This window comes from Ascaphus truei, chromosome 6, assembly GCF_040206685.1.
Source record: "Ascaphus truei isolate aAscTru1 chromosome 6, aAscTru1.hap1, whole genome shotgun sequence".
NCBI classification, from domain to species: domain Eukaryota; kingdom Metazoa; phylum Chordata; class Amphibia; order Anura; family Ascaphidae; genus Ascaphus; species Ascaphus truei.
Window position 1 is genome coordinate 87,375,528 of NC_134488.1, and position 25,298 is coordinate 87,400,825.

Genomic DNA, 25,298 nt, shown 5'->3' on the forward strand with positions numbered 1-25,298 from the left:
TGAAGCTGCAGTTTGGGTAGTTTTTCGGCAACAAATCCCCATTGTAGTAAATGGGGATTTGGGGCTGAAAACAGCCCTAACAGCGGCTATGGGGAATATAGAATAAGGCCCTATGCAGCAAAAGCCACTTCTCTGTGGCAAGGGAGCCTCTGAGCTCCTTTAAAGTGCTTCCTTGCCATGGAGAAGCTGCATATATTAGTAGCAGCCCTCGGGTGCAGCTGAAATTATTACTAAATAAAACAATGTCGTTTACCAATTTGTTGGAGTTTCATGATTTCTTTGTAGAAATACAAAAATCCCTGATTTATTTTTACAAAGTTGCTGTTGTAAAATCTAATTGTATGTGTTAAGTGGCTGCTTTGTACCTATCTGCATGCTAGGCATTGTAGATCAGCCCACCAGTGAAGAGGTAAAATGTTGCAATATCATTGGTGCTCTTTGCAAAACGAGCCATAAATCATAGCAGTAAAAGCAACGTACTGTTATCATTTGGGAAACAGCATTTGGTGCACATGCCTTTAATATTTGGGCTTTCATATTTAGCTGTTTTGAGTTATTGTTGATGTATTTTTACAATGCACGCGTGTCCTAGCAAGGACACCGTTCTCACAATAAGGTGCAGATTACACTATGCTGTTGTCTTTATTATGCAGACGTTCTATGAAAATAAATCCTAACCACATTTTGTACATCTGAACATCAGCTCTCTGTAGTTTTCTGTTGTGTGTACTTACTATTTGCTATTTTTAGTTGTGCCCATTATCAAGATCAATAATATGAGTCATAAATTCCGAGCATACAGCATGATTTTTCTTTGTTTTATTGTTAATATTATTTTACATGTTGTACTTGTTTATTTATTATAAGACCATGAACTATAAATGCATACATACAGTACATGTGTGTATATATATATATATGCATATATATATGTATATATATATATATATATATACATTCCAAATCCATTATTTTGTTTATACAGTACTATATCAAAAAGTGCTCAAACCTGAAAAAATATATGAATATTATTTTCTCTCTCTTATACATTTATTATAATAAACCATATTCACACAGTTGTAATCTTCTTTCATGATAAACAAAGGGCCTTATTCTATAAAGTGCAATCAATTGGGCTTTTCTTCTATGGGGCTCTCCGCGGGGTATTGACAGATCAAAGATAAAGCACTTTATAGAATAAGACCCAATGTATGTGATGTACTATTTTAATGTTAGCATTTGCAAACCAATCCAGGGCAATAATCTGCCGGATCCTACTAGAATAGAAAGAGTTAAATTACCTACATTCGTAATTGAAAAACAAGTTGTGCTTTTTACTTTGTCTAGTTTACAAAGTATAAGTGTATCTTCTAGCTCCTTATTATAGCATAACATATTTTAGTACAGTGTTTTTCTGTGGTGTATGGGCACTGGACTGAAATTCCATTCCACTACATTACAATCTAGCAGCATAACTTTGTCATTGTAATTTGTCACACATTTGTGTGCTATATCTCACTGAAGTCATCTGCACACCCCAGTGCTACCAGCCAGGAAAAATGCACTCAAATCTAATGGAAAATGTAAAATCACAAAAGAGAAAGTTAATGGCCACAACCAGTATTATTGTTCCCAATTCCACAGACTCCGAGAAATCTGTAACATCAGCCGAACTGAAGTCACAAGAGTGTAATGCAGTTTCTAGTAGTAAAGTATGGTGTTTGCTTTATACCACTGCTGAAAATGCCATTGTATTGTAATGGCAAGGTAATACTTTAAACCGAAAAAGGACAGGAATAGTCTGACTTACAGTAGTTAAATACAATTATATGTTCAAATAATTAACCCATTTAACTGACTTCCTTAGAAATGTGCATTCAGTTTCGATGTCAACTTATTATTACAGTACCTCGACCCCATGCTGTTTAGCCTTTACTGATTATTACATTTTAGGAAGTGTGCATATCCACTGTCCCTGAGTGAGTACCAAGTATTAAAAAGGGACAATAGAAGGGAAGGCATGTCCTGTTAAACACAGTAACGTGGCTAAAAGTAGTGAAACCCCTTCCAATTGTAAAGGTGAAACTATATTCAACATATCTGTTTAATTCTTCCTGAAGGCAAAAGTTCCAAACATTTTACCCATTATACATATCAGATGCGGCATCCTGTATCTGATACTTGCCTTGGTAAAATCTGTGGCTATCTCACAGAAACGTTGTGAGATTTCTGTGACAATTCTGCAGCCAGTCTAATGATGGCCCATTGGAATAACACAGCGGGGGTCCCTGCGTTTGAATGGAACTGTGGGGAAACCCGCTGTGTTAATCCGGTGGGCCATTAGTCTGGCTGTAGAAATCTCACAGAAATCTCCCATTGTTTTTTTGTCAGATAGCCACAGATTTTCAAAGGCAAGTGGTCAGATACAGGATGCCGCATCTGTGTCAGTGCCCATTGGTTCATCTGCACTGTAAGTGGTACTAGTAGGAGCTGCAGGGTTTCACGCTTATTATTGTATTGCAGAAGTGGCCAACTCCAGTCCTCAATGGCTCCCAACAGGTGAGGTTTAAAGAATATCCCTGCTTCAGCACTGGTGGCTCAATCAATGGCTCAGTCGTGGACCTCCAGTCGTTGACCGTTGACCACCAATTTACCTATGTTTATTTGATGAAACACGGTCAGTCTATGATGGAAAATGTGTATATACTTCTTCGTTGACTAGCCACCGTGCTGAAGCAGGGATATCCTTAAAACCTGACCTGTTGGTGGCCCTTAGGGACTGGAGTAGGCCACCCCTGTTGTAGTCCATACAGTTGGAACATGGGACCAACATGGTGTGGTAGAAAAGAATACATGCTTCTCTTATGCATTAGCTATAGAAAGTTCTCAGAGAAACAGTGGAGCTCAAAATACCAAAATCGTGTTGGGTAAGAACTGAATCATTACATTAGAGTCTTTCTGCTGATAATATGGATATTATGCTCATTCTTGTTTCCTAATGAAAAATAATATTCATGAGACCATCTGTCCATGAAATGAATGAGGTGTTAGACCGAAGAATGAAAATACTAAAAAAAAGAAACTGCAAGATTTTCAAACTGTAGAAACTAAAGATTGAAGAACTGAGCTCTAGTGACTCACATGTCTGTCAAGTGGAAACCAGACTAGTCCATCATTTTTATTCATATGAAAAGATGAGAACTTACTTTATAAAAGATATATTAGCCTGTACCCTGGGGAAGTGGAAATCAATGCCTTGTTTTGCACCATTTGGTTTCCAGCACTGGAAAAACGAAAGCCATTTGCAATTGAAAATTATAAAACATAAATAAACTACAAAATAGGAATTTGTATTAAGAATAAACTACGCTTCCTTAAAACTCACTCAGGGTGTATCGCAGCAACCTGGAGACGAGCACCCCGAGGCTAAGCCAAATAACCGAAAAAGTATGGTTTATAATGAAGATGGAAAAACCGACAAGCTTCATAAATGATAGGTCACATTGTTTCTCCAAAACCTGGAACACGTGGTTGACAAATATTACAATGGGAATAATAAAGATGATTACCTATTAACCATCTGAGTTGTAAACATCTCCCCACACCAAATCTACACTTGAACTGAACGGGTGTAAAGTACACATACTCACAATTACAAAGAACTCTCTGTACCCCGAGGATAGACATCTGGTTCTCCCCAGTTGTCACCACCAATTTACCTATGTTTATTTGATGAAACATGGTCAGAGTCTATGTATAAAATGTATGTATACTCTTCCCCCACCCCTTCTTTCTCTCTCTAGCCCTCCTCCCTCTCTAACGCATAAAACACACAATAAAATAAAAGTTCTAAAAAAAAAAAACTCGCACATAGAACAATCCACAGCCAACAACCCTCTTTATAAGCTATTCGGACATCTTGCATAACCAGATGTCATTCCACCATTCAGGCTGAAAAATACTATCAACTGTTTTGGTTCCTGGCTTTTATATAATGCTTGGCATCATATTACCTTGGAATTGCATTTGGATCTATGAAAAATCCATTATTTCTTTTGTAGTTTCAAGTACTTTTGTCATAGTGTTTCAGTTCGCATTAAAGTTGTTTAGTACTATGGGTATACTTTAGAATGCTGAACCATCAGATGCTTTATGTAACCTAAACTGTAACAAACATATTTCATATTTGTTTTGTATGTGGTTTATTTTCTACTGAGTGTGTTCCAATGAAATGTAGATTGTGGTGCCGCTTACTTATATTTTGTGAACAAATTGCTTTTTCCTTTCATTTTCCCCTTTATACAGAAAACATGCTCATTGTGAATATTTCAAGTTCTACTCTGTTTTGAAGCGATTTTTGATAAGGGGTGGGGGGTTCTTTAACTGCAATTTTTGAACTGTTAAAACTGGTAGAGAAAGTTCAATTTATTTTCAGTTAGAGATGTGCACATTTTTCGTGAATCAGGCAGAGTAAACATTTGCCGTTTTAAATGTTCATAAGCAGGTAGCCCAGTAAAAACTCATTTCCATAGCCAGAACTATGTTTTGCGAGAGAGAAAGCTTTATTTCCGGATCAGGGTTTTGTTTAAAGATGGATTTGCAGGTAAAAATTGGCAACAACCTAGTTTGAGACTTAGACAGGTTACTGCCAAATTTTCAGAGCAAAACATCAGCAAAGTTAATCTCGCCAAATTCACACATCTCTGATTCCAATTCTGCTATATATTGTAAAGTGTGATTGCACTAACATACTTTTTTTTTTGCTGGCAATTTGAAAATAGAAACCCCTCTATGTTCTCTTCTGGGTCCTGCTAAGCTTCTATGAACTTTTTTTTTGTTAGTTGTCGAAATATCCAGTTGTCTGGGACAGAAGAGAATGGCAGAATGGAATCAAATGAAGATTTAATTTGAGTCGGATAATGTCAATGCTATTAATTGGGAGGGACAGAGACTAAAACTAGACTAACAGGGGATTCCGTGAAAGGAAATAGGAACCACAGAATATTCCACCCTGGTACACTGGCAATCCTGAAGATTAACGTTGTTTGTAAATCAGTAAATTGTGATACTTTGTGCGGAAAACGGTTAGAGACGTACTTCTTTTATATGATGGAGGCTATGTATAAATCAGTGCAATCGACCTATTTGCTTGAAAATTCACGCTTACAGAGGCATTTTTAAAATGTGTCTCTAAGCATCAATTTATCAAAGTAATTTTCCCCTCTTTTATTCCATATGTGTCAGCTATTGATTTGTGTGAGTGGTTAAAGGAAGAGTTACCAGATGTATATATGGTAATGAGATGTACAGATATAGCCAATGATAGGCTACTATTCCCATTGACCCCATCAGTGTTCTAAAAAAAAAATGTGTGAAATGATGCCCGGCAGTGCGTCATTTTGTGTGTGTCATCATTTGTTTCAAAAGCGCCATGTGAAATCTCCCATTAAAGGATGTGCCAGCCTTAGCACACAACACCGCTTTAATGAGTGCAATAACATTGGCTACATCTGTAAAAAGCTCTGCGTCTGGGTGTGTCACCTTTTACCTTTTTATGTGAATAACATTTTTTTAACCAAATCTAACTTGGTATGCGCTCCTCTGACTAATGATCTGCGTCAGCTGTAAAAACACTTCTTTAACTACTGTCTTAAATGTGGCACAGACACAGACAAAAACATTGTTCTACGAGTTTAGTTACACTTTTAATTATCTTTATACATACCCACTGATGTGTTTAGTTCAGAGTTGATTTTTGGGTTGGATGCAATCCTATGTGGGAACTTTCTAAGTCAGAACCAGGGTTTTCAATGTAATTCTAGAGATACGAGAAGCTAGTGTAGGGATTTGCCAAGTGGAGCTGCAGAACTGGAGCAAGGAGGGAGGTAGAAGCATTTTGGATGGATTTATGTTGGGACAGGCGGACAACGGGAATGCCAACTGGGAGAAGGATGGAGTCGTTTTGCAGTAGTCAAGGAGGGACAGGATAAGCGAGGGAATTAAGATTTTTTTATTGCATCATCAGTGAGAAAAGGACATATCCTAGCAATATTTCAGAGGTGGAGGCGGCAGGACTTAGTCGAGACTTAAATGTTAGAAATGAAGGAGAGGGCAGAGTAAAAGGTGACCCCTCAGCATCGGGTTTGGTGTGTTGATGAGATAGTGGTATTATTGACAGTGATGGAGAGTTTGGGTGTAGGGGTTTCAGTGGAAGGGGGAAAGAATATTAATTCTGTTTTGGACATGTTAAGCTTCAGGTAACAGTGTGACATCCAGAAGGAGAATGCAGAGAGATAGCCGGTGACACAGGACAAGATAGAGGTCAGGGGAGGAGAGATAGATTTGGGTATCATCAACATAGAGATGATACTGACGGCCAAAATATTGTATTAGTTCACCAAGAGAAGGAGGTATAGAATGAGAAGAGCAGTATCCAACTACAGATCCTTATGGGACCCTGACAGAAAGAGGGAGTGCAAAGGAGAAGACACCAGAGAAGGATACACTAAAAGCGTGATTGGATAGGTAAAACATGACCCAGAAGAGCGCTGTAATGGAGTGCAGAGTTTACAGGAATAAGGGATGATTAATTGTGTTGATGGCAGCAGAGAGTTCCAGGAGATTTAGTCAGGAGGACTTAGCTCTGAGTAGGTCATTAGCCACTTTTGTTAGTGCTGTTTTGGTGGAGTGTAGAGGGCAGAAACCATATTGCAAAGAGTCACGTAGGGAGTTGGAGGAGAGAAAATGAGTGAGAAAGGAGAAGAGCGGTTTAGATTTGGTATGTGAATCATATAAATTGTATTATTATTTCCCATTTAAAGGAGCAAGCCAAGCAATTTTTTATATTGTTATTTTTACATTGTATTTAAGCAGGGAGTCTCCGGAGCTTACCCCCATTAATTTTAGTTCCGCGGACCCCAAAGTGGGTGCCGGTATCTCAGCAAAGTGTAACGCTCGCCAATAGGAAGCCAAAATGAATTACGTTACGGCTTCCTATTGGCCTGCAGGGCATGGGAGCTTTGAAACTCTGCCATTATATGAACCCTGGTAGCCTCTCTATGGAGGTCTGTATCTCTGAAAACAGGGGGGTCACCAGATTTAAAATGAATGGGGTTCAGCTTCAGAAACCCCCTGCTTCAATTCTGTGTTACAAATCACATGCTTGGATTGCCTTTTTAAGGGCAACATAGCGTGTATCACCTATTTGGTTTATATAAAGTACATTAGAAAACTACAGAAAACCACAGAATTAGGATTTTTTTAAAGGTTTAATTTGAAATAAATCACTTATAAACGGTAACAAATTCAGCAAATACTATTTGTAGCCTATTGAAAACCAAGAATTTTGTCCATACAAAAAGATGTGAACGTAGCACAGAGCTGAGCTTACAAATACAGGAGAGTCCTGATTATCTGGCCTTCGGTTATCTGACCTTCCGTTTTATCCATCATCTCGCTGAACGGTGGCAGAAGAAGAGGAGGACTGCAGACCACAGGAGCGGCACTGGAGGAAGACAATTAGCAGCCGGAGAAGAAGACCATGTTAGCGGAGGAATGGAGTTAAGACAGAGGACGGCAGCAGGCAGGAAAAGACCATCAGACTCTGTGTGCTGAGCAGGAGTAGAGCGGCATAGGAGAATGGCCGGGGAGGAGCATGCTGTAACACCGTAAGTCAGACACTGGTCAACTTCCGGTGTTACAGTATGCTCCTCTCCGGCCATTCTCCTATGCCGCTTTGCTCCTGCTCAGCGTCTGATGGTTTTTTCCTGCCTGCTATCGCTGCTACCTGCTGTCAACTCCATTCCTCCGCTGACATGGTCCTCTTCTCCGGCCGCCAGCTATCTTCCTCCAGTGCCCGCTCCTGTTGTCTGCAGTCCTCCTCTTCTTCTATCGCCGGTAAGCAAGAAGTGGGGGGTGGGTGGGATAATACTTTCAGTTTTATCTGTCATTTTCAGTTATCGCCAGGGTCTTGGTCCCATTTAGGTCGGATAACTGAGACTCTACTGTATCTCAAACATACAAATATCTTCTGGAGATTTTACGGAGCAGATGGGAGGATAAAATAAATTACCTGAAATAGACCAACATAGGTTAGGATTCAGGTATTTCTAGCAGCAGAGGGGTTAAATGGCAAAAAAGTCCCATCTTTTTATTTTCTTGATATGTATAGAGTGCCAGGAATAACAAGATACAAACCAATGTATACAGAGTATATGAATTTATGATCGCTTCTAAAGTTCTGTTACAACATGATTTTACTGAAGCTCCTAGCTCAATGTTTCATGCTTATAGGACATCATTATGCAACAAAATTCAATGGGAGCTACAGAACGTGAAAAAAATGATCAAGATGACAAAGTGTTTTTAAATAGAAATATTTTTAAGCAGTCAGCTGCAAATTATTTCTTATTGTAGTTTTGTAATTAGCATAAGAAGAGCAATTACAGGTACATTTTGTGTCCGCATTTAAATTCAAAATGTTACAACGGCAGAGTGTTTTTATTATCCCTAATCTGTATTTTGTTTTCTTAACCAGAACAACAATAATTCATAGTTTGTGTGGATATCACTGCAGGATAAATATCTTGCACTAGACATTTAACTCCGAATCTTATATATACGAATGTTTCAATGGATCAGCTTTACAAATAAACATTGTAAGATTTTGATTGAACTAGAGCAGGAGTGGCAAAATCCAGTCTTCAACAGGTCAGGTTTTCAGGATATCCCTGCTTCAGTATAGGTGGCTAAATCAGTGGCTCACTCAACAATTGAGCCACCTGTGCTGAAGCAGGGATATCCTTTAAACCTGACCTCTTGACCCTTGAGGACTGGAGTTGGCCACTCCTGCACTGGAGCCTTTCAAAAATCGGAATGATTGCACTATAACATATTATGTCAAGTACAAAACATCTCTCTGTACTAGCTGTGTTTCCACTGCCCTCTGCTCTGTACACGTGACTTTTACTGAAACATAGAGTAAGGTGGTGACAAGAAAAGTTTATATCTTTCTGTTATATACTGTTTTAACCTCCACACTAAGAGGTCTGGCATGCCATGGCTTATTGGCTATGTACTTTCATGGGTTTTCTGCTCATTTTCGAGGGGACATCACCCTCTGTGCTCCAGTAGAGTGTTGAACGAGATCTGGCCTGGAAGACGAATGGAAGAGTCCCATTTTCCATTCCGATCATCATTTGATCATTCCAAGGCGTGGTCATGTGATCATGATGTGTCAGAGGGACTTAGGCTTTGAAGGGCCCAAAACGGTATGTTGCCAACGGGGACCCCCTCTGTAAAAAAAAAACAAAAAAAGTAAGAGGGACTTACCTAGTTGAGGCAACTTTAACCTGTGCTGTTTTTACATTGGGATGGGATATTTAAAAAACTAAAGTGCCTTGGGCAATCGGTGAGGGATTTCAGTTGTTACATCCCAGTTTAAAATCTGTTACTGACTACAGTTGTTATTTAATCTGAGGCAAATTGACAACACCCCTCATAGATCCCAAACCCCACTGGTAGCATGCATTGCTTCTTAGAGTATATACAGATGTAGCCAGGCTAACTATTCAGAGGGCACTAGGAAATCTCACTGTTTGGGATCCCATTTGGAAAAGGCACCCCCCTGCAGCCACGGCTTTTACTATTCACTATTTACTATTACTATTAGTAAATCTGGCTACATTTGTATGCCTTTACTTCTACAGTATTTCCAACACATAGGTTAGGTATTGCTTTCAAAATTAACTTTTCCAACTTCACTCTCTTTGGGCTGTCTTTAAATGTAGTTGAAGTTTCTTCCTAATGATTGGTCAATCTGGTGTATAGATCTGCTCAGAATTGTTTTAGCACCTAAATTACCATAAAAGTCAGTTACTACATGAAAAAGCAGCAGGCATTCAAGTGTGGATAGTGAAGTTTTGATTTGAATTGGACCTTGACTCAGTGCTTTAGGAGGAAAGTGATTATGTTTTCAGTTCTGCAAGTTGGAAGTGGGTGTTTGTTTATTGAGTCAACTTTCATGTGAGCCTGCAGGGCTGAGTGGCAGTCAGCTCGAAACAGAGATATAACTGATGTTAAACAACACACAAGCTATAGCGAACAAGACTATTTCATCTCTCAGAGCTCTTTCGTCTGGGGGCAGTCCAGCAGGTTCATCATTTAAAACAGCATACTTACAAATGTTTTCCTTTCCCCTTTTTACCCTGCAGAAATATTCACAGAATCATTTTTCATAGCAGTGTGGCCATATAAATGGAAAGTTGAGCATACATCAGGCTACAAGAATTATATCCTCATACTAAATAATGCTACTATAATTAGGATTACAGTATTCTTTACTTTTATGTTTACGTTCGTTAAATTATGCATATCACTGTACATAGTAATATGTATATGTAAACACTGGAGTGTACAAGGCCCAGGAAACCATATTTAAATATAGCGGTTTCGCTTGTTTGAGACATTTTAAGGTTGGGTGAAACTTGTTAAGTTTATTGCATAAAGCTCCAAAGTGACCTGCTTTAAAATCGCCCTTCCCAAACGGTGTTTTACTTTTATAGCCGAGAGTTTATTAGTCAGACTGAAGACTGTAAAAATATTTAAAGAAGATGTGGGAATTGCAGGTTGAGTTAAACTAGACATTCCGAGAGTAGAAGGATGCATAGAGCTAGGCCTACTGATTGGCACTGTTTAGCTGATATGGGCCTCAACCTTTTCATTTAAAAAATCAGCAGTACTGTACATCCTAAGTTTGTTTACTTTTTATGTCATGTGAGACACGAGACATTTACCATATTTGTATTAGCTGTTTTTTTACCCTTAATATTATGCTATCCGTATTTTCTTGTTGGTCATTACAGTGGACGTTTGATGGTGTGGCATCTCTGTTTTATGACACTAGACACTGTTAAAGTGGCAATATGCACTGCTCTTTACAAAAATATATCTTGGACTAGGGGGTCTTATCAGCTCAATATCCTTGTTTTTTTTCCCACTTGAAGACTCCTGTTCAGGGGATTCATTTCCCTGACCTGTTTGGAAGGACAGTATTGTTAATGGCTATGACATGCAATGTTACCCTTATGCATTAGCTTTTATCATATTATTCTACAGTGTAAGAATCCATATTTTTATACTGGTTTTCCAGGCCCAAGGGAAACCCAAATATCTGCCCTGTTATTGCCAGTAAGATCAACCTATTGTGGCGCTATGGTGTGATTTGGGACTGCAGCGTGTACTCTGGACACCAGAACTTCCCTTTTGAATATCTTGAGAAACAAAGGGGTTCCTGTGATGAGGTAGTTTTGCACCAGATGAGAAAAAAAAAGTTACATTTCAAGTCTGGCTGCTGTACTTGCGGTTGTCCTGGTAGTAATGTCGGTATCACCGCATATTTATTAGTTATTAGATACAGTATGTGCAACTGTCTTCCAATGCGTTTTGTAAGATTTCTCATACATTGAGTTTTTACAAAATGTTGTCAAATAGCCACAAAGAATACTTGTCACCAGACCTTTGACAGACTTTTGTAAAAATGGCAGTACAGGAAGTGTCACATGACCTGGATGGAGGACCATGGGATCTACACATTTCTTTTGCTTGGAAATGTTATTATTTGAAAAGTTTACCAAAATTCCAAATTTCATGAAAAAGTGGGAACATTTTTCCTGGTTAGGGAACTTTTGCTAATGTTTTGCCAATCTCTATTAGTTATTAGTTAAAGTCTATATGGGGCCTATTTTAGTAGCTGCGAGAAGTGCATGTCCATGCGAAAAGAGCCCATTATGCTTGGATAGGCAGGTCGCCATATTCTAAAAGCCGTTCACGCATGTCCAAACCTTGCGAGAAAACATTTTTTAGATGCAATTTCATTCTGGTCTGCAAATCGTTGTGATATGGCCAAAATGTCTCAACCTCACAAATTTTGCAAAACCAGAGAGATTGCCTCGATAGATGCAAGATTAGCTGTTTTAGCTCTGTTGGGCAAGGATTCCATAATTTAATTACTTTATTTGCATTTTTCTAAGTTGTTCTGTCTGCCTAATTATGTACATTACTGCAAACATTGCTAGTCAATAATGCCCTGACTGGAGGAGGTGAAGGGCCAATGTGAAGCCGAGGGCTTTTAACCAAGCCAAAGCATTAGTGGGCAGTCATGTATTTTCTATGTGGATATTGATATAATAGTTTAAATGCATGTGGTGTATTATTGTTTTCTAACAATAAAATATTAAAATCCCTGCTCTGAAGAACTTACAATCTAATGTTGGTGGCACAGAGAAGGCGAATAGAGAATGAATTGCCCAAGGTCACAAGGACTACTTTACTTACTGAGCCACTTCTTCAGTATATACATAGTGGGCAAAACTGTTAAATACTTAGGAGCCAGACAGAATTTTTAGGAGACGGCGTTTTGTTAGGTGTGGGGGCATCCCATCGTGACTCGACTCAGTGTCACTGTATTTGTGACACACACTGACCCCTCCCCTCCTCCTCCCACAGACTGACCCCCTCTCTCTCACACACACACAGACTGACCCCCTCTCTCATACACAACCATATACACACTGACCCCCATCTCACACACTGAACCACCCCATCTCACACACTGACCCCCCCACACACTGACCCACCCCATCTCACAAAGACTAACCCCCCTCACACACACACACACACACACTGACCCACCCCATCTCACAAAGACTAACCCCCTCTCACATACACACACACACACACACACACACACACACATTGAGCTCCACACACACATTGACCCACCCCATCTCACAAAGACTAACCCCCCCCCCCCCCACACACACACACCATCTCACAAAGACTAACCCCCTCTCACATACACACACACACACACACTGACCCCCACACACACACTGACCCATCCCATCTCACAAAGACTGACCCCTCTCTCTCACACACAATCACACACACACAAGCAATTTTTAGCTTGGTTGGGCAAACCTAGACCTACAGCACCCTGGCAACTAAATTTTATTAAATATATACACATATTAAGAGAGAAGCTCAAATACATTCACAATGCAAAGCAATGCAGAGACTTGGAATGGAAGCTTAATTGTACAGTACAATGAGTTCTTTCTTTGCTTGTGAGACTCTACTGTACATACATACAACAAACATTTAAAAATGTAATCAAGAGCTCATTAGCCCTTTCAGTAATTGTAAAACTCCCAGTTTATATAATGAGACTGTGCTGAGTGATCTCCACATGTATGTTGTTCTATTTAAAACATAAAATAAAAATAAGTCAACATCCTGCGATTTATACTGTATGTTTATTCGCTCAGAATGTGTAATTTTCATTAACGTGATATTTTAGAAGTGGAAAATCTTATAGAACACGACAAAATCAGAATCCCCCCCCCTACTTATTGCCTTGTCGAATCGCGCAATTTCACATGTGCAATCCCGCAGGTATTAAAATAGGCCCCTCGTCATTGCAGACAAATCCTATAGCAGGGGTTCTCAACCACTCATGGTTCACTGGAGGTAACTAAAGACTCAGGAGGATTCACTTCAAATCAGGGTATGATACACTCTATCGGCACTTAGTACAAAAGGTTTTTCTGCAAAGGTGCTATTTAGATAAATGTCAAATTGTTGATGCATACACTTTACAGGTATATTAGTAATCTGATTACTAGAGATTAGTAATTGTGGTGGCCTTCCACAAAATGTATGACATTGAAGTGGCTGTGACAAGTTGGAGAAATCCTACCCTAAAAGTCTGTCAAGTAACGCATTAATTCTTTCTACCAGCCTACAGTCGAATATATATATATATATACAGCTTGCATATATAGCCTGTTATAGAGATGTGAAAATTACAGTTTCTATTTGAGCACTCATATCAAGAGCACAGAGAAATAAGCCCATCTACACCCGCTTCCAGTCAGGACTAATGTCAAGAAAGACAAGCTTTGACAGATGGTACAAGTTTAATATAAACCAATTTAGGCACGACGAAGATTAAAATTGTGGAGGTTTTAGAATCTTGGTTGTAATATCTATAATGGAATATTAGAATCAATGGCAAGTCACAGTGCAACATTATTTTACAAATGAGAAGATGTGAAAAAGCTTTTTTTAGACACACCATAAGTTTATGTGCAGCTAATGTTACATTTTCTAAATGTGCAAGGGCTGGCTCACAAAAATAAGACATGATCCTTTCACTTCTTTCTCTTGAATTCTTTGCTTTTTAATTAATCTTAACCATTGGTGGAACAAGAGAATGGAGAGCCTAGGTGCGAACAAAAAACTATGCCTCCACAATACCCGGAAAACTGTGCCCCCCTCTAGCGCATCATAACCGTGCTTTTATTCTGGGGCGATATTTTTCACGGCTTGCCAGTGATTGATGGTCGCTGAGCTGTTTAAAGTGACACCCCAGAATTCTTAGCTGCAGTACTTGTTCTGTGCCCCTAGAAAGGGAGAATTCGAAAAATAAAAAAAATACACCAGTGGGATGTGTTCCAGGGCAATGGACCCCTTAAAGAGAAATCCATGCCATTTTTTTTCTTTCTTCTTTTCATTGTTCAATACAGGTTTGAAGCAGGGGGTCTCTGGAGCTGAACACCATTAATTTCAGCCTCTGCTTGCAGAGCTACTTACCTCCGAAGACGGTGCCAGTACCGTTGCAGTTTTCTGCAGTTTAAACTCCCTTGTCACATGGGCCAATAGGAAGCCACACTGGATGACATCACAGCTTCCTATTGGTTCACAGGGCCCATGAGCTTTGTAAAGCAGACATAATGTGAACCACAGAGTGGCTACTGGCACCTATTATTGAAGAAAATACATCCAGAAGCAGGGAGTTCCCGGAGCTGAAATTAATGAGGTTCAGCTCTGGAGACCACCTACTTCGATCCTTTAGTTAAAAAAACGAAAAAAACAGCTTGGATTGCTTCTTTAATATCCTAGACACTGGTAACTTGCACTTTCAGTAGTGCCGCCCCTGATTGTATGTACCATATACATGTTCCCCATTTTACCACTTTGGTATGGGAAAGGCTGGATCAGGGCAGTGCAAATCAAAGGGGTAAAATACCTTTCAATGAAGCTACTGTATCACTTCATTGCAGCCCCTCTATCATTTTTCATTTCAAATTCATACTTTAATGAAGGTCAAACCATCGAATATACAATCTATACCACTAGTGTAATTGAATGATTGAAGTTGATTTATTCAATATCTATAAGAAAATCTACTTTGCAGCCATTTTAATAACCTTTTGCAAATATAACTTTAGCTTTATTTTTCTGTGGTAAATAGTTAGTTAGTGTGATATAGAAGAAGCATGTCCAGTGATGGATAAAATAGAAACTCATTGGCAAGTGTCATAGTGAAAACATTATATTAGATGAACGTTACTTGCTTATTTGACAGAGTATAATTTACCTACTTGTCAGTCACAGCTATTGAAAGAAATAAAATATAGGTATGTTTTGTCTATAGTACTGTTCTGTTGTCTAACAGGGACAAAAGTAATAAAATATCTCATAAAATAGGGAAAATAGAAAAAACCTACGTAAACATTTTTTATAAAAAAATAATTGATTTGCATTAGAAAAAATATTTTTTTTATATAGATAAATTATATTTCAGTGCCATACAGCCCTTGAGAATTTGCAGATTGTATGTACCACACATCTTATGTTGGAAAAAGGGCACTTCTGCTGACCTTGATATTCAAGACATGCTGTTTGTTCAGCTATTTTTACAATACAATCACATCCTCTCATATTTCCACAGCAAAGGGTAGAACAGAGCACACCACAATACTTTCAAAAGCATAACCTCAATCCTGCAAAGCAGAAGGGGGTAGGAAAGACCCACTGATACTTAATTGCCTTCAGGGACCCCATCATATAATTTCAGTTTATCATTTTAAAGTAAAATCTTTTCAGAGAAATTGACTATTGGTAAAAAAAAAAAGTGACACTGTTTTGTTCTCTAGAATTGAAAGTAAACAAATACAATTTCCAATCGCTTTAGTCATTTTCTGCATGAAATGTGTGCAGTTCCTAATTTGCTCTTTGAAAGCACAGCTATTGGAAACTGTTGATATTTTCTGACAAGTCTTTTTCTCTCAACACTTCTAAGTTCTGACAGTCCAGCAATATATTCAGAAGTGCCAAGAACTGTCACTAAGAATATTGAATTATATCGTCTCCTATAAGCAACATATAACTATCTTTATTTACTTGTTTAAATGCACATATTGTGACTACATATGCAAGAGCATTCTCCAAAGCTTTATAACATGAACAAAATACTCTATGTTTTTGTTACATTGACTTATGCAGTATGTATCAATCCGCGTTGATTTAAGGTCCGGGGACCCCTTGCTTCCCGAGATATAGGCCAGTATGGGGTGCCGGTATCTCCTATGCATTGAAATGTCCCGGTCACGTGACGCGGGATATTTACATGCATAGGAGATACCGGCACCCCATAACGGGGCCTGCATTTCGGGAAGCAGGCGGTCCCCTGTCCTGAAATCAACGCGGTTCTGCTACGGAGACCCCCTGCTGTTGTTGTCGTACAGATTGAGGTTTTAAAAACACATCCACAAATATCAACCCAGTTGAAATTTTAATCTTTAGGTCAGCCTCCTATTTTTTCAGGTAAGCATGACAGAGTAAATCACCATATGAAACTAAACAGCCGGTATATAACCGTGACTAGACTTTTCTGATATTTTCTATTTCGGCTTGGTTGTTCAAAGTTGGTAGTATCAAGGTTGGGTGATACTGTCGCGGCCCCTTTAATCCTCCAGCTTGCCCGTAAAAATGCGGGCATGTTTTCAATTTGAGCCGGGGTCCTCCACGCGTCGGCCGAATCTCCAGACAAGCGCTAATGGCGCTTATCATTGAAAGCGCCCGCGGCGCTGGAAAACAGCGAAAAAACGCTGCATCTGCACGCGTTTTTAAAAAGCCCGCGGTGGCGGCCGCAGGAAGTTAAAGGCGGCCGCCACTGTATGTCTTGGACAAAATGTCTAATCTGCAGGTGTATAAAGGTTTCTGAGCTAGGTATTGCATGTTTGGAGCAAATCTCTTTGAATTGAAGCAGCCTCCCCCAGGAAACCTTTTTACAAATGTCTATAAAATATGTGTTCTTCCAAACATATGTACCGTATTTCCACCATATCAATGAATGTATTTCTGATTAACGGATACAACGTGTATAGACTGTCATAACTTTAATTTTCAAAATGAGTCACTCTTTTCTGTGGAGACAAATTCATTTGTGCATATAATAATAATAATCGTTTTTTTCCTTGTATAGCTCTCACAGTGTACACAACGCTGCACACATTTTGCAGGCATGAGTCCCTGCCCCATGGAGCTTACAGCTATTTGTTGGTGCCTGAGGCACAGGGAAATAAAGGGACTTGCGCAAGGTCACAAGGAGCTGGCACCGGGATTTGAACCATGCTCCCCTGCTTCAAACAAAGGGGCTTATTCTGTAAGCTCCATTAGCGCTTTACCATGCATTCTGCACAGAAAGCTCCATTCAAGTCAATGGGGCTTTCCGGTCAGATCACTTGGTACAGCTCTAACGGAGCTTACAGAATAAGCCCCTAAGTGTCAATGTTATCAGTCGGTGGGGCCCATTGTAGTAGCTTTGATAACAAACTCAGAGCTTCTTGAGCACTTCCCGTATGATTTGGCAAACTCGTACGGGGAGTGCATTTTCCCAGGTGTTCCCGCTGCTGGCCAAACACACCGAGCGGGAGCTTTAAAAAGCAAAATAGTGTTATTTCGATAAGATCACACTATTAGCCTCGAATCTTATCGGGGCTCTGAAAAAGCGAGCTTATCACAGATCTCATCTCGCCACCCCAAAGGCGGTGAGAAGGGATTTGAGAGTAAGACTTAGAAATAAAATGCATTTTTCCTGCATCGGTTTGAAGCCGGGAGTCTCCGGAGCTGATAAACATTAATACCAGCTCCGGAGACCCCCTGCTCCCGCACACTAGTATTCAAATTTACATAAAAACACTGTGATCGCCTGTGAGAGCTGAGCAGTGAGAGGTGGGCCTCTCTGTGCAGCTCAGATTGCGAGAAGATCGCAGGGGGAGAACTTAGGAAAAAAAGCTGAGATAAGGTTACCGCTACCCCAAGCGGTATAGGCATTTTCCTACCTCACGGTTTGAGATGGTTTCCGATTCTTTCTGAATACGGTGATAACACTAATAATGAACCGTTCGGTGGGGTCATGCCACATCGTTCAAGGTGGCAGCAAAGTTATCGAAGCTACTTGAATAGGCCCCGGTGTCTTTACTCACTGCGCCTTCAGTTTGATTAGCAGGCTCTTATTTGTAGATGATATTGTTAGACAGCAGTTGTGCATGCTAATTTGAGCACTGACATATGCAGACTAAACTGCATTAAAACACATGAATAAATTAAACAACTATGTGTGAAGAAATGAAAAGAAGAAATGATTCTTTTATTGGCTACTGTAGGTGATATTTAAAAGACAGATTTTTAACGCCACTCAGGTTCTTTTTTTTTTTTTAAACAGTGTTTCCCTACTTATAGTGTCTTTCCACTGTTAATACACTGCCCCAAACTACTTAACAAAGAAAATGCTTTGTGATTACGTTTTTGTTTTACTATATCTTCACCATAACGTAAAGTAATACGCCGGTTTTTACCTCTGATATTTTCCCTGTTCTCTGATTTTTAAACTGTGTGTTTTATTCCTAGATAAATGATCCAAAACCAATGAAAAAATGGATGCTAAAACCCTTCCACTCTGACATTACTTGGCTTCAAAGAGCCTTATCCAAAAAAACTCAGCATAAGACAGTTTCTCTGATAATTCTCTTTGAAGGCTTTATGGAAAATAGTTTTGTAGTACTGGTGGGGTAGTTCAAGTGAGAACAAATAGCAGAGGTTGTCATATAAACAGGCATAAGCAATCTGCTTTAAAGAGGAAATCCAAGGCGGTGGATTTTATAGTGAATATATATATTGAGCCCCTGAAATATATATATTTGAAGTTATGTTAACCAGTAAATTGTTCTAAAATGTCACGCTATGGGGTTTTTCAATACAGGATCATTTGCTTGTACACAGTAATATTATACTTTCAAACGTTGACTATGCTCATCATCACACAATATTATTATCATCATTTATAATGCACCAACATATACACAATGACATACTATATAGTTAATGGTACATACAAATATACAAATCTTGGCTGATTTGTAAACCAAATCTTAGCTGACTGCAATGGTCTGCTTAGGAGAACCAGAGACTAAAAGTAGTCAGTGGCTGTAATAACAAGGAGGTAACTAAGACCTGAATAATGCACAGTGTTTCACATATTTTACTTAGCAGCTTATTTATATAAGTGTGGACAGATCCACTTTAATTGAAATAAATGTTGCTCCTGAACAGATTAACAACCCTACTCCAGTGTTAATTATCTCTAGTTTATTGGGAACAAACAAGTCAATGAGTGTGTGTTTAAGATATTTCTATTATCCCTTTGTGCTAAGAAAAGCGGAAAGCTAGAAATGGAAAAGAACCAAAAGCCCACTATTATATTGATGCATAAAATAACATAAAATGGTGTATATCATTAAATACGTGGGGCAAAGACAATGGGTCTTTCCGTGCCGAAATCAGTACTATTTGACTTCATAGAATAAGGCCCAAGGTTATACACATTCAGCTTACAAAAATGTAATGGACAGTCAGAAATGTGATTATGGGCATAAGTAACATTTGCAGATAGACTTTAAATTGTGTTAGAAGAGGTAGGATATACCTTCAATGTGTTAGAAGAGGCCCGCCTAAAGAAGCTTACAATCTATAGGCAGGGTGTTACTGATAATGTTTAGCCTTATCCAGAAATAGAAATATAGATGTATTTATATTCATCTATATGAGTATTGCTGTCTTATAAGAATTAACTTGGGAGACTGTATGTCTAACCTTATCCAGACAATAGAAATATAGATGGATTTATAGCGTATTCATCTATAAAAGTATTGCTGGCTTATAAGAATTAGTATAATTATACGGCAAAACTATTATTTATGGAAATTAATGTGTAATATGGGTTCCAATAGGAAACACATCCACACCCTGGTTTATGAGAGTAATGACACGATAGAGATTAGATTCAATTATGTAAACAATCATTTATTAGAACAACAAAATATCACTTACACGGTAATACTAAATATACTTCCTTATAAGGTTTGTACTTATTACCGTCCTAAGAAAACAATACAATACAGTCGATCCTATCTAACAATACATTGATATAAAACACAGATATATATATATATACAGAAGTGCACAAGAATTATGATCATAGTTACATTCTTTGCGCTCTCCCTCCAAACTTCTTTCCTTCTCCTCTCTTTTCTCCTTCTCTCCTAGCTAACTAATACTCTGTCTGGTTTAAATGTGTTTCTAAACCCATAGCTGAACATGTAGGAGGTTTTGATTGATTGAGGAAGTAAACACAAATTAAAAAATGTGTGTTCCTCTTTGAAGTTAATGGGAATTCCTAGGAATACCTTATATATTATATATTGGGAATAACTGGTTGACAGGTCAACAATATTGATTATGAAAATAGCAGCTGCTTCTCCCTGTGGTCTAGATGTTAATTTAGGAAACACACATTTTGTTTTGAAGTCCCTGATAATCAACGAGAGAATATTTATTATCAGGGTGTGAAGTAAATAAACCATTTGTTTGTCAATATCTCTCCTGGAATGTTTATCCAGGTGAAGATAGCATATCTACTTCAAAAGACAGTTATGATTCCTGCATCAAAAGCATTCCTGTAAGCAATTCTCTTGGGTAACACAGGGTAAGTAGACATTGGGTACAGGGGATAAAAGGGCCGGTGAGTTTCAGAAGCAATAGAGTAACTGTAACATTACCAAATATCAGCGAATGGCAGCAAACGGCAGACACCCTTTGGCTGTCTGCCTTTGGGGAGACGGATATGCAGACTAAAGGGATTCTGAATGAATTCTGCTGGGCCTTGAAATTCATTTGTCCAGAGTCATAAACACTACAGGGCTGGGGTGAAGAAACACATAGCAGCCAGAAAAGCCAGATGTTAACCCTCAGTACACCGATTCTGTGTAGAGGGGAGCAGTTCTTGGGGAACCATTGCATCGCCTTTGGGGCAACACAGATGTAGAGTAATGTAGCATTTTTCAGTTCAAAACTTCAAAATTATGCTTTGGAAAAAAATATGCAGCCACTTATGAGGAGGAAATCATGCAGTATATTTCTAGAATATTAGTCTGGATGACATGCCTGAATACACAAAAAGCATAGGAAAAATATTGTCCAATTACAAGTTAAAATGAGGCATAGGGAGATAAAGCATCATCAAAGAAGATGCATATAGCAATATATGTAAAAAAAAAATTGTAAAATGTCTAAAGGATATAGAATGTTAACTCCCAAACTACATAGTGTATCAAACATATGAACACATGAATACACGTTTATTAAAATAGTGTAACCCATGTTCCCTCACTCTAAGGGAGAATCAACGCTGTTACTTGGTGTTGGTTCTACCTGTATGGCTCAAAGGAGTCTCTGAGCATCAGCCGGTGGTATTGGGGGATAATCAGGACCGACTTTTAGGGAACTTGACCGCACTTCGTTCGGTGATGCAGGCCTCCATTCCAAAGGGCCTATGGGAATAGGTGCAGTCCCCTGTGGAAAACACTCACTACCTCCCTGAAGAAACAGCAGCCTCAGGCAGGAGAATAAAACAAGTAACGGTTCTTTATTGCAGCAAGTACACAGCATACATCACATCAAACTCTTTGCTTTTGTTCCTGGACTCAACCCCCAGGGCTTGAGGCCCCAAAGGTCTATCCTTGACTCCCATACTCCCTGGTGGAATATGGGGTAGCTGATCCCACTCCCCTAAGGGAGAGGAAGGAGGTGGACCAGAGCCCTGGCTCCACACTTCCAACTCTGCACAGAACATAACTAAATTTATGCTGCAGCCCTTTTGTACCCAGGGAGGGTCCTAGATCTGAGCCCCTGATAGGCAGTACCCAGGCCTTAGGCCCGCCCCTTCTGTCTCTCAAGGGAGTTGTTTACTACAGCAAGGGCAGGTTTAACCCTAATACTGCCTGTGCTGGTACCCAGGACTTGCGTGCTAGGCAGAGGAATTCAGTAGCCAGAGGTTGCATGGCTACATAGTAATGGGCAACCTGTGGACCAACAACTGCATCCTTCAGCCTGTCTAATATTTTATATTACAGAGATTAATGGCTAGATTTAGTGTAGAGTACAAGCCCTTTTGCACATGCAATTATTGCTCATGTGAAAAACATTTGGATGGATAAAACGTTTATAAATCTAGTTAGGAGTACAGTATGTGCAAAGAATTTTCAACATGCAGCACTTAATGTCACCATAATGAAGACTGCTTCACACACACACACACACACACACACACACACACACACACACACACACACACACACACACACACACACACACACACACACCACACACACACACACACACCTTCCTTGAATTCATCTTTACTATTTTTGTCTGATTTTTCAATCTCTCTTTTCTGACTCGCATCCCACAACCTCTACTCATTTTTCTTCTCACAGTCCACAAACTCAACCTCCAGTTTCTCCTTGCTATATTCGCAAACTGCGGCTCATTGATCTTCAATCTTTGTAATCCATCTTAAAATGTAATCTTCATTACCCCATTCCTCTAACTAAGGGGTGCGCAAAGTGGAGGGCACAAGATTTTCTGGGGGGGGGGGGGGCACGGCTGTTACAGAAGCCCAGCGCCTCCCAAAAGCATTTAAAATAATTGCCTGGGATCGCGTGAGGCCTCTGTAACTTTTACTTACCCTTCCAGTAACGCATCTTCATGGCAACCCGGTGTCAAATGATGCTGTGGGGTCCCGTGACATCGCGTTGACATGGCAACCGTGACATCCCATGACGCCGGAGCCGTGCAAGGTTAAGGGTGCATGCTGGAGGGGAGAGGAGACGGGGGGCGCATGTAGGAAACTTTGCAGACCCCTGCTCTAACCCAAACAGCCCCCAATTTATAACTCTGTCCTTGACTCAGTATTTGACCAGTATGCTGAAAACAATGCTTCAACCTCCAACCCGGCTAAACATTGTTATCTGCAGATAAATTCCTTCTGTCCCTTACAAATCTTTCCTTCCTAGACCCTTCTCTCGCCTTCTAACGATCGCCCCATCTCTCTATTGCCTCCTAAGCTTCTGGAATACCTTGTTTCTTTACACATACTTCATTTACTCAACTCTCATAAGCTACCTGATCCTTTTCCAGGTGGACATCTGCACGGCATACTACACTAAAGCCACACAACCTGTAGCAGACCACCTCCATATTGACAAATTCCAAGGAAACTACACCATTCTGATTCTTCCTTGCCTAATTTCTACTTTTATTACAGTTACCCCTTCCCCCCTTCCCTCCTCCCCCCCGCTCCCCCCCTTCCCCCCATTTCCCCCTTCCCCCCACTTCCCCCCCTTCCCCCTTTCCCCCCCCTTTCCCCCCCTTTCCCCCCTTTCCCCCCTTTCCCCCCTTCCCCCTTCCCCCCCTTCCCCCCTTTCCCCCCCCTTCCCCCTTTCCCCCCCTTTCCCCCCTTTCCCCCCCCTTTCCCCCCCTTCCCACTTTCTCCCCCCCTTCCCCCTTCCCCCCCCCTTTCCCCCCCATTTCCCCCACCTTCCCCCATTTTCCCCCCCTTCCCCCCCCCTTCCCCCCCCCCTTCCCCCCCCCCTTCCCCCTTCCCCCCCCCTTCCCCCTTTCCCCCCCCTTCCCCCCCCCCTTCCCCCTTCCCCCCCCTTCCCCCCTTTCCCCCCTCTTCCCCCCCTTCCCCTCTTTCCCCCCCTTTCCCCCCCTTCCCTTCCCCTCCCCCTCCCCTTCCCCCCCTTTCCCCCCCCTTTCCCCCCTTTCCCTTCCCCCTTTCCCCCCCTTCCCCCCTCCCTTTCCCCCCCCCTCCCCCTTTCCCCCCCCCCTCCCCCTTTCCCCCCCCCTCCCCCTTTCCCCCCCCTTCCCCCCTTTCCCCCCCCTTCCCCCTTTCCCCCCTCTTCCCCCCTTTCCCCCCCCCTCTCCCCCTTCCCCCCCCCTTCCCCCCCCTCCCCCCCCTTCCCCCCCTCCCCCCCCTTCCCCCCCTTCCCCCCCTCCCCCTTACCCCCCTTTCCCTCCCCCTTTCCCTCCGTTTCCCCCACCCTTCCCCCCCCTTTTCCCCACCTTCCCCCCCTTTCCCCCCTTCCCCCCTTTCCCCCCCCTTCCCCCTTTCCCCCCCCCCTTCCCCCTTTCCCCCCCCCCTTCCCCCTTTCCCCCCCTTCCCCCTTTCCCCCCCCTTCCCCCTTTCCCCCTTCCCCCCCCCTTCCCCCCCTTCCCCCTTCCCCCTTTCCCCCCTTCCCCCTTTCCCCCCTTCCCCCTTTCCCCCCTTTCCCCCCCTTCCCCCCCTTCCCCCTCCCCTTCCCCCTCCCCCCTCCTTCCCCCCCTCCCCCTTTCCCCCCCTCCCCCTTTCCCCCCATTTCCCCCTCCCCTCCCCTTTCCCCCTCCCCCTCCCCTTTCCCCCTTTCCCCCCCCTTTCCCCCCCCTTTCCCCCTTTTCCCCCCCTCCCCTTCCCCCCCTCCCCCTTCCCCCTTTCCCCCCCCTTCCCCCTTTCCCCCCCCCTTCCCCCTTTGTTGATGTTGTTATCACTATGGAGTGCCAGTCTCCAACATGTAGTGACTACATCTTGGGACACTCAAAGGGTTAACGCACAGATTAAAACTCACAATTTAAAAGAAGCATTTCAATAGATTATTTTACACTATTGACTCCGCATGCACCTCCCTAACATGCACTTTTAATAATGCACTTTTACGCCTACTATGTCTGCAAGTCTCCTAGTCGCAATATATCTGTTACACGCAGACTTTCTGGGATTCCTTTCTTTAGGGAGTCACACCCTGCTTTGTTGATTAGTTCTATTCTATACTCATGCAGAGCACTGTCCTGATTATTAGGCAGAGTTGTCTATGTTCATTTACTTGATGATTGGTAGTAATGCTTTTCCATCCTTCTCTTTTTTCCTCCTCTTAGGGGCCTATGCAGAGAGCAGCGCTTTTTTAAAATTGGAGAGGGGAATAAAAAGTAGGTTTAATGGAGAGTTTTATTCTCCATATGCAGAAATGGGTGAAATCTGCTATTTTTAGCATTACTGCATGTGGAGAATTGTAAGTGAG

General features: G+C 41.0%; 1 protein-coding gene across 8 annotated transcripts in view; it reads left to right on the forward strand.

Annotated features, from left to right (window-relative positions):
- The window catches only part of CAMTA1 (calmodulin binding transcription activator 1), a 1,668,879-nt gene that overhangs the window by 908,047 nt on the left and 735,534 nt on the right, over positions 1-25,298 (forward strand). The window lies entirely within an intron of this gene.